The sequence below is a fragment of the Dasypus novemcinctus genome, chromosome 9 (assembly GCF_030445035.2).
Source record: "Dasypus novemcinctus isolate mDasNov1 chromosome 9, mDasNov1.1.hap2, whole genome shotgun sequence".
Classification (NCBI taxonomy): Eukaryota; Metazoa; Chordata; class Mammalia; order Cingulata; family Dasypodidae; genus Dasypus; species Dasypus novemcinctus.
The window spans coordinates 122,649,266-122,663,164 of NC_080681.1; the positions used below are offsets into that span (position 1 = coordinate 122,649,266).

The 13,899-nt window shown below is 57.6% G+C and overlaps 1 protein-coding gene across 2 annotated transcripts in view; it reads left to right on the forward strand.

Annotated features, from left to right (window-relative positions):
• The window catches only part of CASZ1 (castor zinc finger 1), a 145,083-nt gene that overhangs the window by 18,706 nt on the left and 112,478 nt on the right, over window positions 1-13,899 (forward strand). For both annotated transcript variants that reach the window (XM_071217789.1, XM_071217790.1), the window contains exon 2: window positions 12,827-12,986. The gene's annotated coding sequence lies outside the window, so the exon portion shown is untranslated. The remainder of the gene's footprint in view (window positions 1-12,826; window positions 12,987-13,899) is intronic.

Consider the following 13,899-nt stretch of genomic DNA (forward strand, 5'->3'; position numbering starts at 1 on the left):
ATCCCGTCAAGCTGCGCCGAGTCACCCCAGGCCCGTTAGTGACCATGGAAGTGAGCGCTAGCAAACTCCAGTTGTCTGAATGTTGGGTGACTTGTGGGATAGAGCTGATGGCTTGAGAGAGTGGAGGACAGGAGAGGGGTGATGGCAGAGTTTCATTCTGCATTTTGGGTGAAGAATTCAGGTTGGTTCTTGTTTTACCCAAACCAGATTATCTCTGAAAAATTAGCAGCAGTCCCCCAAGTGATGCATTGGGGAACCTGCTTCCCAGGTGTCGGGGACCAAACAAGGGTTCTGATGCCTGGCAGAGCCTGCTGGACCGCGCAGCACTCTGGCTGCCCGCTGTGCAGAGAGTGGTGAGCCGATGTCACCCGCATCCAGCCCCAAGCCTGCGTTTGTGGGTTTTTTCCCCCAGTGTGTTCTCACTCCCTTGTTTGGGTGTTGTGTGTATGCATGTGCGTTTTTAATGCAAAGATCCTCACTGTTGGTATTGGCCAGGCCAGAGTTGAGAAACAGGGGGAGAGATTCTGTTAGAGACACTGGAACAGGAATGGGGGCAGAAAACAGTGGGATTCCCTGGACTGCGGGAAGTGTGAGCACAGGGGCAGAGCTTCTTTTTCGTTCCACGGAACCCCTCTGCCTGTCAGCGGAAAACCACGGACCCCTTACCAAGGCCACGCTCTACTGCGTATTATTTAATGAATGTATCACACCTGCACCAGCACGTCCCCACAGGAAAAAGGTGTTTTGGAATTTCCGTTCAAGCCCACAGACTCCTGGTTAAGAGCCCCCGGCAGGGTGCTGGGACTCTGCTGGTCAGTTCCTGGGCACTTGGTGCTGGCACCGGCTCCGACGTCGGGGCCCGTGGTCTTCACCTCTGCCGATGGCCCCTGGCACACCTGCAGGCTGGCGTTTGGAGCAGAGGGGTCTGCACTGACTCGGGTGGCAGGAGACCCCTGGGGTCAGGCTGGCCTCCGGCAGCGGTGCCAGAGCTCTGTTTGGTTATTGTTGGAGCAGGAAAATTCTCCACGTGGGCGCCTGGTGTTCTTCGGCTCAAGCGGCTGTGGGTGTGATTTCTGGGGATTTGGGGAATGGGCAGAAAAGCACAGGGGACTCAAGACCCAGCCCCTAACCAGGGCGGGCGTCCCTTCCTTCTGGCTGCTCGGTAGCCGGGAGGCCCTGGTGGTAGCCGAGGGGGCCGAGAGGAAGGACCTGAGCTGGCCGAGGTGGCCAAGGCCAGGACAGGTTGGAGAGTGTTGCCCAAAGAAGCCAGAGTGGAGAAAATGAAAAACGGGTGTGTCTTTTAGCTTCTGAAATGGTCTGGGATGCTCTGTGAGTGTGGGGGACACCCAGCTTTGCACTCAGGGATCTAGAGGGGCGAGGCAGGGGGTGACACTCTGGGGGGGTGATGTGCTTCAATCAAAAACTGTAATTATTGCTAAGAGCAGGTAGAAGCAGGACAAAGAGGGTTAACAGAGCGCCCCACTTGGGGCTGGGCCTGGAGGGCGTACCAGGGGGGACCGCCCTCCGTGCGGGCACCTGCCACGCCCCTCACCTCCACCTCAGTGCTGGGGTTAGAGTTCAGGTGGGTCACCCTGGACCACCCTGAGGAGCGGCCAGGGCAGAGTTGGGGCCCCTCCGAGCAGCTTCCGGGCTCTTCTCCCTTCCCTGCCCCCCTGCATCCTCCCAGCCCTCGCTTTTGTGTGTGGGCTCCAGCCTGGAGTGGAGGGAAGCCGTCCTGTGATGGACTGCGCTTCCCTTTTGGCCGGGGCAGGGCGCGTGGGTTGGGGAGAGGTGATGCTGAAGCACAGCAGAGGGCTGCTGTCATGTCTGGCCGCAGTAAGCCCTGGAAGCCAGACCCCCACCGGCTGCTTTGTCCTGCTTGGTTTGGGGGAGCCTGTGGCCTTGCCAGGAGAAAAGAGGCTCAGTTGGTATTTTGTCGTCCTGGCCCGCTGAGCCCCCTGGGACGTGAAGGTGGCATTCCCTGAGTTTCTGAAGCCCTGGCTCACCTTTCTCTTCTCCCTCCTGCACGCCCCCTTTCCTGCACCTGTCGGCTGTCTCATTGACTGTCTGGCTTGGCCGGCACCCATCCTCTCCTCCCAGGCCAGCTCCCCCCCCAGTCCACACTCCCTCCCTTCCTGTCTTTGCCCACGGCTGTCAACACCTGCCCGTTGCCGGCACACCTGAGCAGCGGAGGCCGCCTCGCGGAGTGTGGGGACGGCTCAGGCTGTTTACCAGACAGCCGGGATAAGGCACTAAATCCTGCTGCTGTCTTCCCGAGCAGGGCTCCTCAGATGGTTCTCCAGATTCCTAATCCCGGTGCCCACGTCCCTGCCCAGCCGACGTTTGATGGGAGCTTTCCTTTCTGACTGAAGCTGAACCCAGCAGGATCTGCCGCCGGGTTGGGTCTAGCTTCCCACCAGGGCAGATGACATGGAGGGGCGCCCCCTTCCCCTCTTTGGTTCTCCCTTCCTTTCCTGCTTCCTTTCTTGGGGAATCTTGGTGAGTGGGGGGCCCGGATTCTGCTGCCAGGTGTTCTACAGCCTCCTGGAGCACCCCCCTCCCCCGCCCTCACTGTGGTCACAAGGCCACCTGCTGTATAAGTTGGGGAGCAGTCCCAGATCGGGCTTGGGGTGAGAGGCAAGGGATATCTCCTCTGGAGAGGTGGGCCAAGATGGGGATGAGCAGGTAAACGGTGGCCCTTCCTGAGCCCACCCACTGTACATCTTTATCTTCAACCTAAAATGACAATGCGATGCTTGTCGTTATGCCAGATACCCTGGCTCGCCCAAGGAGAGAGACTGTCAGGCGAGCCTGTTCCTCCATGGCCTCTCTGCGCTGGGGAGGAGGTGTGGACACCCTGCTCTTGCTAAGCTGACCTGGCCTCTGGGGCACCCAGTGAGGGGGGACGTTGAGACACCGAGCAGTGTCCGGGCTCAACGTGGACAGAGCCAGTTTCCCGGGCTCTTCCCTTCCGTGGGAGCTCCTGGGACTTGTCTGCCCCACCCTGGGACTGAACGGAGAGCAGGGGAGCTCTGCCGTGGCCCTGACCTTCTCTTCCAGAAACTAGGTTGAAAGCAAAAGGACACACACTAGCCTCACCTCCCTGCCCCTGAGCTCTGAGGTTAGATGAGTGGAGGCAGGAAGCTGGACCAGCAGAGGCACCTAGACCAATGAGGGCAGCCTGCTCCACACTTCTAGAAGGTTCCTGGAGTTGATGCATGTGTTCTTTCTCTGAGCTGCCATTTAACCCGGTGGTTACGTGCCCTTCTGTGTTCAGCTTCCCTTTCCCGGGCTCTGGGCTGCCTCCCATGCCCCTTCTCCTCCTTTCTCCAGGCAACCAGAGGCCTCCTGGCTCTCCCCACGGCCCAGCCTCCCTCTCTCTCCAGGTCTGCTCACCTGGGTTCCAGGTGTTGCACGGCCCCACCTCCTTGCTGTTGCCTTGGCTGTCAGCATGGCACCGAGCCTTTTCCTCTCTCCCTTCCTGAGAATAGTGCACTGTGGGGGCAGCGGGATTTCTGGGCCCTGGAGATGGGCTCAGGCAGTGGTGAAGCGGGGCCGGGATGGGGCAGGGGTGCTGGGGTCCTCACGGGTGCCACCCGTCTCTAAGCTTCTTTGGGCAGTCCTATCAGCTAGTGCTCCCGTGGGGGTCCCCAGGCCAGGGCTCCTGATTTTATTTGGGGTGGGAGGAGTGTTCTTAATATATGCTGGATAAGGATCAAGAAGTGGAATAGAAAAATGAGGGTCACGAAATTCTGGAGGATGACATTTGGTCTGCTGAGTGGGTGGAGGAGGAGGGGAGAGGGGACTTGAATTCATTAGGAAAAACTTGTTTACTGGCTTTGCCGAGGTGCCTCCATTTTAAAAGTCTACCTTTACAATAAGTCGCTAATTAAAATACAAAATTAAGCAACAGCTATGTTTTTTTTTTCCTTACACTTTAATTGCATGATTTTTTTGTGATGTAATTTCTGGAAACACCCAGCATACCTGGCAGGGCTGATTGTTTGATAAACTAGAAGCACCTGAAACCAACCCCAAAAATAAATACATAAATCCAAGGGGGAACTTAAGGTAGATGGGATATGACAGAGAACTGCAGACATCAGGGAACCAAAAATCCATAATAATAATAATAAAAAATCTCCAAGTAAGGACATTTATCTGGCCTCACCCCCACCCCCACTGGGAAGCCGGAACAATCTGTACATCTCAGAAAACAGGAAAAAAAAAAAAGCTGAAATGGAGGCCAGACCCAATGAGGCAATCTACCCTGCCCCCCACCCAAGTTGGTGTTATGGAAAAATAAAAAACTGAACTTGGAATCTTCCCCAATTCCATTTCGAGCTGGGCTCAGTGCTTGCTGGGTACTGACCCTTCCAGGGTTTTTTTTTTTTGGTTCCCCTTCTCTGAACCTGGATGTGATCCCAAGAGGATGTGAATGGAGCTCATGGCTGGACCTCCTGGGGAAAACATGCCTCTCCATGCTGCAGAGAGCCAGGCAATGGGTCCCAGGGCCGGAGTTGCTGGCCCAGCGTTCTTGCTACCCTAAGAGCATCGCCTCTTCTGGAAGGTGTAGAAAGGATGGGCTAAGGTGAGAGGCGTGCGTTCTTTATTGCAGACTGTCCCATGGCCTGCTGCCTTCTTTAAGACGTCAACTTGGAGGGTGATTGCAAAACTGCTGAGAAACCTGTCGGGAACTGATGGTGGGTGGGGCTGGCAGCAACCCGGATCCCACTGGATGCCCGGGGTTGCGAGATCCAAGGCCCACCATTGTCTCTGGACTCGGGTACTCCTGGATGTTGGGCAGCTGGGCAGCGGGAGCAGAGGACCCACGAGAGTAGTGACCGGGCCACTGGCTCCGTTCTCCATCCACCAGTTGCAGGCCCAGTTGGTCACCCGCCCCAGCAACCTCTCCATACATGCCTCCCCTGGGGAAAAGGAATCATCCCTTTTCAGGATCTTTTAAAAAACATGTTTTTCTTCTGGATTGTAACTCACACTAATGGCTCATTGGAAAATACAATAAGGTATAAAGAACATAGCAAAAAAATATAGTATTGTAGTTAGAAGTTTGGATTAGGGGGTCAGAAGGGCCTGGCTTCAAGCCCCAGCTTTGCCACCTAGCAGCGTGACTTTGGTAACTTACTTAGCGTTCCCCCCCCAAGATTTATTTATTTATTTATTTAAAAAATTAATTTCTTCCTTCCCGCACCCCCATTGACTGCTTTCTGTGTCCTTTCGCTGTATGTTCTTCTGTATCCACTTGTGTTCTTGTCAGTGGCACTGGGAAATTGCATCTTTTTTGTTTCATCATCTTGCTGCATCAGCTCTTCTTGTGTGCAGCACTATTCCTGGGCAGGATGACTTCTTTCGTGCAGGGCGGCTCTCCTTAAGGGGCGCACTCCTTGTGCGTGGGGGACACCCCTGCATGGCATGGCACTCCTTGCGCATATGAGCACTGTGCTTGGGCCAGCTCACCACATGGATCAGGAGGCCTTGGATTTGAACCCTGGAACTCCCATGTAGTAGGCTGATGCTCTATCAGTTGAGCCAAATTCACTTCCCACTTAGCATTTCTGAACCTCAACTTCCTCGTCTATAAAGTGGGGCTAATGATGGCAGGCATGAGAGTGGGAGGTGAGGACTAGTGAGATGATACACATGAAAAAGACTTAGCACCGAGCTCGGCACGCAGAACACGTACGTATTAATTGTTTGTTATTTTGTTAATAATGATTATTCTGCTGCCTCGGGATAATATGCTTTAAATTTTTTTATTAAGAAAGATCTTTTTCCATCCGTGAGATTATCTCTTGAAACCAGCACCATCCAGTACAGTGGCCCCTAGGCACATGTGGCTATTTAAACTTAAATTAATTAAATGCACTAAAATTAAAAATGCACTTCCTTGGTCACACTAGCCACACGTGGCAGCCGCGGTGGACAGCGCAGATACAGAGCCATTCCATCAGCGCAGGAAGTTCTAGTGGACTTTTTCACATTGCGGTGTCCTGCTGCTGGAAAATGTCTTTGTGGCTGGGTAGACCGGGATGTGGCCGCATCACACTTTTCTCATCGCTTTGAGCTCCTGTTCCCGACATGTGGGAGCATCCTCTGAGCTCTGATTGGACCCGCTGGGGATGCCCAGTCCCGGGCACAGACGCGTGGCGTGCTCTGATTGGTGCCAGGCAGTGAGGCACTCTGGGAGGAGCAGCTCCTCGCCTGCTGATTGGCTCCCGGAGGTGGTACCAGGGCAGGGGGCGGGGCTCTGCTTTCCCGCTCTGGGCTCCAGTCAGCCCTGCTGGGCAGGCGTCGCTGTCCCAGGCCTCGCCTCGGGGCCCGAGACCAGGAGGAGGAGCGACTTGCTCGAGGTAGCGCGAAGAGTCGTGGCTCTGCCTTCCCTGACCACAGGGCCCCGTGCACCTGTGAGCCCCCCATAGAGCCCCCCAGGAGCAAGGAGGCCCTTCTGGGTGGGGGTGGGAGGGTGCCACAGTGGGGGGCCTCCAGATCCCGGCGCAGGTCTTCAAGCTTCTGGAAAAGGCCCTGCCTGAAGATGGTTGTGAGATTTCAGGGTGGGGGTGCCGGTGTCCCAGGCGGGGTGGGGGCGGCTCCAGGAAGAGCTCACCAGCGAGTGGCTGTCCCGTGATGGTGGCAGAGCGTCGGGGTGCCAGGGTGCTGGGGTTGTGGCCTGGGCCTCCCGTCCAGCTGGGCCATCCGTGCCTCCATCGCTAGCCCGGGCAGTGCTCTGGGTCGAGGGCAGTGGGCAGGGCCGCAGGGGACTGAACCCCGGGCAGTGGACAAGACAGATAGGGGGCAACGAAACCGGACCTGCTGATGTGGCCCTTTCTGCTCGCAGCGGGTCATAAAATATGGCTCAGATTTTCATTACAGGCTCTATCGATTATCGTCTGGAATGGATGAATTATAGAGAACATTAAATTTTTTTTAAAAAGCGAGAGAGGAAATATCTGAATGAGTTTGGGTGGTCGATGGCAGAAAAGGCTGAGCCACCAAGCCTGCTTGGCCTCTCCGAGTGGGCGAGGGCCAAACCTCTTGGGGCCCTCCTGCCTCTTAGGCCTCCTGGGCCTGGCCAGAGGGGACGCCCCGCTCGCCGGTGCCCTGTCCCTTCGGGGATCTACCTGCATTCAGGGAAGGCACAGAGGCAGGTGGTTCACAGTCAGGAAATAGGACCTTTACCAGGGGTTCAGGCCTCCCCTGCTGAGAGGTGGGCCCCAAGCTCTGCTGGGCCTCCTTCTAGGGCCCTCCTGCCCGGGAGGGTCTCCTGGGGTCAGGACTAGGATGGGAACTCCTTGGGGAGGTGGGTACCTTGGCCTGTTGGCCGCTCTGTCTTTCCCTTGAAGCTCGTTCTTTCCCAGGTCATGGGGTTTCTGTTCTCCTTTGTAAGTTTGGGAAGAAGTATTCCGGGCTGTGCATCTGCCCAAGTCCAGTCCAGAAGGAGAATATCCTTAAATCCCGCCACCACCCCCCCCCCGGCTCTTTGCCGCCTCTCTCTTTGCCAAGAGCAATTGTAGGTCAGGGGCCCTGACAGCCCTGGGCTCAGATCACTCGCCAGTGTGTGTGACCTCCAGTGAGTCACAGCCCTGAGTCAGTTCTTCAAACATCAAATTGAAGTAATAACCCACCTCCTTGGGCTCTCGTGATGTCACATGTATAGTGGAGTAAAATCCCTAGCGCCCAGTGCTCAATAACCATGGACTATTGCTATTTTCTTCCTCTACTGTGGCAGAGTCTGGAAACATTTGCCTCCTTCTCTTCGCTTTGGCTTTTTGATTTATTTTCTTTTATTTAACAAATACTTACATTACACACTATGTACCAGGAACTTTTCCCAGCACATTACGCATCATAAGCCATTTAATTTTCCACAACCGTGTGTGGGAAGAAAGATTATTATCTTCATTTTACTGATGGGGAAATGGAGGCACAGAGAGGTAAAGTAATTTGCCTGGGACCACACAGCCCATGAGTGGCAGAGCTAGGAGTCATATCAAACTCAAGCTCCTGACCACTATGGCTGGCCACCCTGGGGACCCGGTGTAGTAATGTGTGTGGGTGGCTGGGGCGGTGGGGTTTCCATCAGCCCTGTCCTTGGGGTGGTCTTTGGTCGGTCTGGGGCCCGACTCCACTTCCCCGCCCTGCATGCTGTGCTCGGCTCCTGTGGGTCACCCGTGACCTTGGCCTTTTCTGGGGCCCTGCTCTGGCTAGAGTGTTGTCTCCCCGCCCCCACCCCGTCCACCTGGCCCTGGCTTCACCCAGGCTACTGTGAAGAGGTGGTGGTTTCCATGGATATCCGGCTCCCTCTGGCGACACGCCCTTTTTTGTGTAGCTCCTTTCCCTAGAGTTGATTGTTTTTGGCACAGAGCTGTATAAACTCATCCAACAATTAAAGGGGGAGGGGAACTGTGGGGTGAGTGACAGGCAGGAAGGGCCTCTGGGGTGTGGGTCCCCCTCTGGCCCCTGTCGGCAGCCAGGCAGCACCCGAGGAGCGGCAGGCCACGTAAGCAGCTGCCCGCGGGTTCCGCCGGAGCAGTTCTGAGAATGCGGAACCCCACGGCCCCTTCCAGCAGAGCGGTGCTCGTCCCCACCTATCCCTGCCCTCGAAATCTAAAGGAGCCCACTCATGGAACCAAGGTAGCCGTCTCGGGGCCACCTGCAGCCCCGCGATGCCCGCGTGGGCCCGTCCGAATGTTTATTGCCCTGGTTCGGGTGAACTCTGTGTTTGCTCTTTGTGTACCGTCAAACCCCCACTGCGCTGGGCGTCCCCGACGTAGGCCGTGTGAGATCACAGATGAAAAATGCAGTGAAAAACACTTTCGTGCCACAACACATCGTAGGATTTTTGTATTAAGATGTGGATTTTTTTATTGTTGTGTTTTTTTTTTCCATACAGCCCCAAAGTTGGGCAATAGGCTGGTCTGTGTGTTTGTTTCTGCGCCGGGCGGTTGATGAAATCGCGCTGGGCCTCTGTCCTCTGCCCGCCCCGGCCCGCTCTTCCACCTCTTGATCCTCTTGGGTGTGCATCCCTCCCCCTCCCAGTGTCTTCTCTCTTTGGGGGAGACGATGGCTGCCCTTCTCCCTGCACACACGTCACCCAGATTAAAGTCGGGGACTCCGTGGGGTCCTGCTCCCCAGCCCTGGGTCTCTGAGGCAGATGGTCACGGCCGTGGGAGGTCCCAGTGCCGGGGAGGCAGCTGGAATCTCTGCACCCCCGGAGGACAGCCCGATTGCTTACCCTCGCCTGGAGAGCAGAAGTGGACAAAATGGCCTGAGAGCAGCCCTCTCCTGGGCGGCCTCCTTGGCCGTGGGCGGCTCAGCCCCTTCCTCCCCCAGGAGGCCGTGCCCACATGGGGCCCCGATGACCAGGTGGGCTCGCGCGCCTCCCTGCTCGCTAGGTGCGTTGCCATGGGCCCAGCCAGCTTCATCTGGTTGTAACCTCTGAGCGCTCTCTGGCGTCTCGGGGGGATTTGCCGGGGACCTGCTTTGAGGGCCGGCGAACTGAGGTTCCTGAGGGGAGATGGCATAGGGCAGGGGCAGTTGCTGAGATCACTTGGAGGGGAGGAGGACGAGCTGTTAAGGGAGTTGGCCTCAAAGCCCGTCCGTCCCTGGCCACCACCTGGCTCCAGCACCTGCGAGCTGTCTGACCTGTAGCTAGTCACTTCCTGCCTCGGGGCCTGCCCTCCCTAACATATAAATGGGACCAGAATCGCCCCCACCTTAGAGCGTCATAAAGATTCCACGAGATCACGCACATGCCGTGCTTGGCAGGTAGAAGGCGTTAATTAAGAGTGTAAGTCCTAGGCCCTGCTGGCAGCCGTGAAACCACTCTTCAGGTGTGCCCTCCGCTCCCAGAGGCTCCTTGGTGCACCGTAGGCGCTCGGCCCGTTTTTATTGGAGTCCACTGGGAGAGGGTCAGGTGGCCAGACGGTCCCCCAAACCAGTAGGTTCCTCGTTCGCCCTGTTCCTGGAGGAGGCAGGGAGGCCAAGGTGCAGGTGGAGAATTGGGGCAACTCAGCAGAAGGGAGCATGCGGGGGGCGAGCCAAGGGTCAGAGGACGAGCCTGTGCCAGGCCAGTCCTCTGACCCTTGACACGAAGTCAGGGACGCGTTCCGTTCCACAGACGCCCAGGTGGGCTAGGGGGACGCCCAGGTGATGAAGACGTGGCCCCTGCCTCTGAGGAGTTAAAGACCAGTGGTGGAGACAGACCCGTGAACAAATGACTTTAGTCCGGTGCTGACAAAGGCTGTGTGAGGATTGGAGGGGAGGGGTGTATGGCCTGCTCAGGGTGGATTCTAGAAGGTTGCCTTGAGACTGGGAAGAAGATGGTGGTGAGGATCAGGGACACTTCTGGAGCACTTGTTAATACCCTGTCCCTTCTCTTGTTGGTCCTCCCCTCAGCCTGCGAGGCGGGAGCCCCACAAGGACGCTGAGCCCGCGGGAGCTTAGGTGGCCTGTCCGTGTCCACAGGGGGTTCAGTGGCTGATGAAGGGTCCGCAGACCTGGCCAGTGTTCTCTCTGTAACCCCACGCGGCTTCTCGCCTCTTCACCCTGCAGCTTGTGGTCAACGAGACCCGTTCCCCTGGGCCGTGGCCGCCCTGGCCTGCGCTGTGGGATGGCCCAGCGCCCAGAAAGCCCCCGGGCCTGGGCCCCATTTGGTAAATGGGTCAGGCCATTTGGTCGGGACAGCCCCGAAGGAAGGCCGCGCCCCAGCAGGGCTGTGGGATGGCAGGAATGGGCAAAGCTGAGAAGGAGGCGGCGGCCTGGCCACACCCTCCGTCAGTTGCTCTTGTTGCCAGAGTTGAGAAACTGCTCTGCCCCCACCAGGCCCCTCTGACGAAGAGCTCTGCCTGCGGCCGGAGCGGCTCTCTTCCCCGCCTCCGAGCTGGGTGCTAGGGCTCTGGTGTCGTTCGCCGTGTGCGGGGCCAGCCTCCAAGCTTTCCAGCTCCTTGCCAGGAGGCGTCAGGTGCCAGGAGCTGGAGGTGGCTACCTTGACCTTGCCTCTGGGAAATGTGTCAGTCCCTTCCGCAAAGCCGGCCTCTGGGCGGGGGTCGTTCCGAAGGGCTGTTGGAGGGGCGAGCCCAGCACAAGGGTGCTCTGGGGCAGGAAGCCAGAGGAGGTCCCAGGCCACCCCTTCCTCAAACTTGGAGTTGTTTTTTTTGTGGGGGGAGGGCTGCCCAGCGCTGCGAGGGAGCCTGGACCAGCCAGCAGGGAGGGTCAGAGCCCAGAGGAGTATGTCTCCCAGTGGCCCTGAAGTTCCCATTAAAGTGTTTTTTCCTCTTTTTTAAAGAAAAAAATATTCCCAAACTGGAAAACAAAGGAAATCCACTTCCCCCAAATCACACGAAACTCACATTAGGGCCCTGGCTGGAATCCATGGAAACCAGGAAACCCGCCGTTAACCCTGTATGGGGCTGAGGGTGGGGTGGGAGCTGGGCTAATCCGAGCCCATGACCGCTGTCGCCTTCCATTCCTGCCGGCTTCCCCGCTGGAGCCTGTCCCGGTGGCATCGTCCCGCCGCCGAGGTGGGGTGTCGCTGTTGCTGGGAGCCCTGGCCTTCAAAGCCCCAGCGCCCCTTCCCTCACGGCCCGAACTTGGAAGGCAGGAGAGGAGGGGTTCACTCCCTCCCGGGAGGTCCGGGGGACTCCAAGGGCAGGTCCCGCCGGAGAACCTGCCCGGCAGCCGCCCACACCGTGCCATCCCATGGAGTCAGGGCCGATCCCGCTCACGCACTCGCTCGGGTACACACAGCCACGGGGGATGCTGCCTGGGCAAGGGGGCAAGGAATGACTGAATTTCAGCTGCCCCCTTCCCTGATTCCAGCTCCCCGGGCAGGGTGGGCTTGGGAACGGATGGCTGCCTCCTCTGGGTTCCCCGTGCCCCGCTCCCCAACATTCGCCCCCGTGGGCCTCGACCTCCAGGTCGGGGAGGTGGCATGCCGCGGTCAGGCGCTGCGTCTGTGTTTGCACGCACATGCGCTCATTTTTCTAAAAAGGCTGAAAATATTTACAGGTTTGAAGTTGAAACGCAAACAGGAAAAGCCCTTTAAAAAGTGAGTGAAGTGGATATTCAAAACAGGAATCGCCATGGAAACACCACAATATTTGCTTAAATTGATACAAAGGTTGCCGGAGCAGGGCACCAACTTTCTTGGGCCACATTGTTTGGCCCGACACCTATCACTGGTGAATCTCAGCAGCCCCCTTTCAGGGAGTGCACATACTTTTCTTTTCTAGAAGACGAAGCAGCACACTACCAAAGTGGAGAGGGGGCGAGGAAAAGAGAAGCCAAACTCACCACCCTGGGCATCAGCAGGGACACCTGTTGATTCCATTTTTAGAGACTCCCATCAGGCCAGCGGGGGGTCATGGGAGCAGCTGGAGCGGCAGAGGGAACGTCTGGCGGGAGCAGGGGTGGGGGGAGCTGAGGCGCTGGTTCGGTTGCACGGGCCAAGCCTGGTTTCCAGTGTTGGCGTGCTCCCTTGTCAGCTGACCGTTCACCCCGGGTGCCAAGCCTCGGGTGTGATTTTTACCTGGGGTGGTACCTCATTGGTCGGCTATTTCTGCTCGTTTGATTCCTTCATTAGGAGTTCCAACTGCATAGCAATCGGCTAATAATTGTGCGGAGAGCACTTTGATGCAGGGCCATGCCACCTGCCGAGTGGCGACACAGGGAGGGCGTGAGAATCTGAACACGCTGGCCGGTTACTGTGCAAGGTGCTGGAACCTTCCCTCCGTTTTCCTCTGCGTGGGTGGTCTTTGTGGGTGTCGACTGTGGCCTCACCTTCGGTTTTCCTTTCTCCTTTTGCCAGGCTCACGGACCCTCCCGACTGAAGGCAGAGACCCTCTCGGTATCCCCACCGGTCTCCCAGCTGCTACGGCCCCTGGCCCCTCCTTTCCAAGGGGAGCCCGCCCGACCCCAGTGCTGCACATTGGAATGGACTTCGAGCCCCAGCCCCTTGGGATGCAAAGGTAGCTGCTCCTGACGCCCAAGATACCACTGGGAATTGTGGGTGGGAGCTACGGTTGGCCAGTTGGGGGGTCCTCCTCAGGGTAGGGGCTGTGTAGGCTCTAGACTCGCCCCTCTCAGTGGGAAGAAAGCGCTGTAGGTGACTGTGAAAACCATGCAGGCCCAAGGAAAGCGCTCTGGCCCAGGGCCTCTGTTTTCTTCCTGGCTTTGCGGCTCACTCGCTGCTCACTCGGCTCTGGGTCTCAGCCTTCCCACCTGTGAAACAGAGTCTGGAATCACCAGCCTTTAAGAATCTTCCCAGCATTGCCACTGTACAGTGTTGAATGGTGCCGCAGCCATGCACGCATTTCAGGTGGGGCCCAAGCCCCATCACACACCACTCCTGGGTCTGCACCCCAGGCCCTTCCTGGGTTTTGTCTCTGGGAGCAGCAAGCCCAGCTGTGTGTGCCTGGAGCCTGCTGCTCTGCTCTGAGCGTACCTGTGGCAGGAGGAGGCCTGAGATGACCTGTTAGGCTCTCTGGGGCCACGTCCATCCCAGGCAGGACCCTCCTCTAGGGGAGAACTCGCAGGTGCTTTTGGTCCAGACTTGGAAACAGCCACCTGCTTAAGGCAAGTCATGCCTGGGACGGCTAGTGCATGGGCTGGCACTGCCCTGCAGGTGTCAAAGTGGCAGTTCTTGGGGTGGGGGTTGGGGGTGGGGTTTGCCACCCAGGTGACTCACCAAATATGGGTCATTATTTGTTATTCTCTTGCGATCCCAAGGGAACCAGCCCAGAGAGGCTGGGTGTTTGTCAAGTTGATGGGTGACTCTTAGGGTACTGGCTGAGGCTGCGGGCCCCGAGAATGGCCGAGAAGGGGAATGCTGGCGGCTGCTCCTCCTGCGTGTGCCAGGCCAGAGTCAACGTCCCTGGCTCA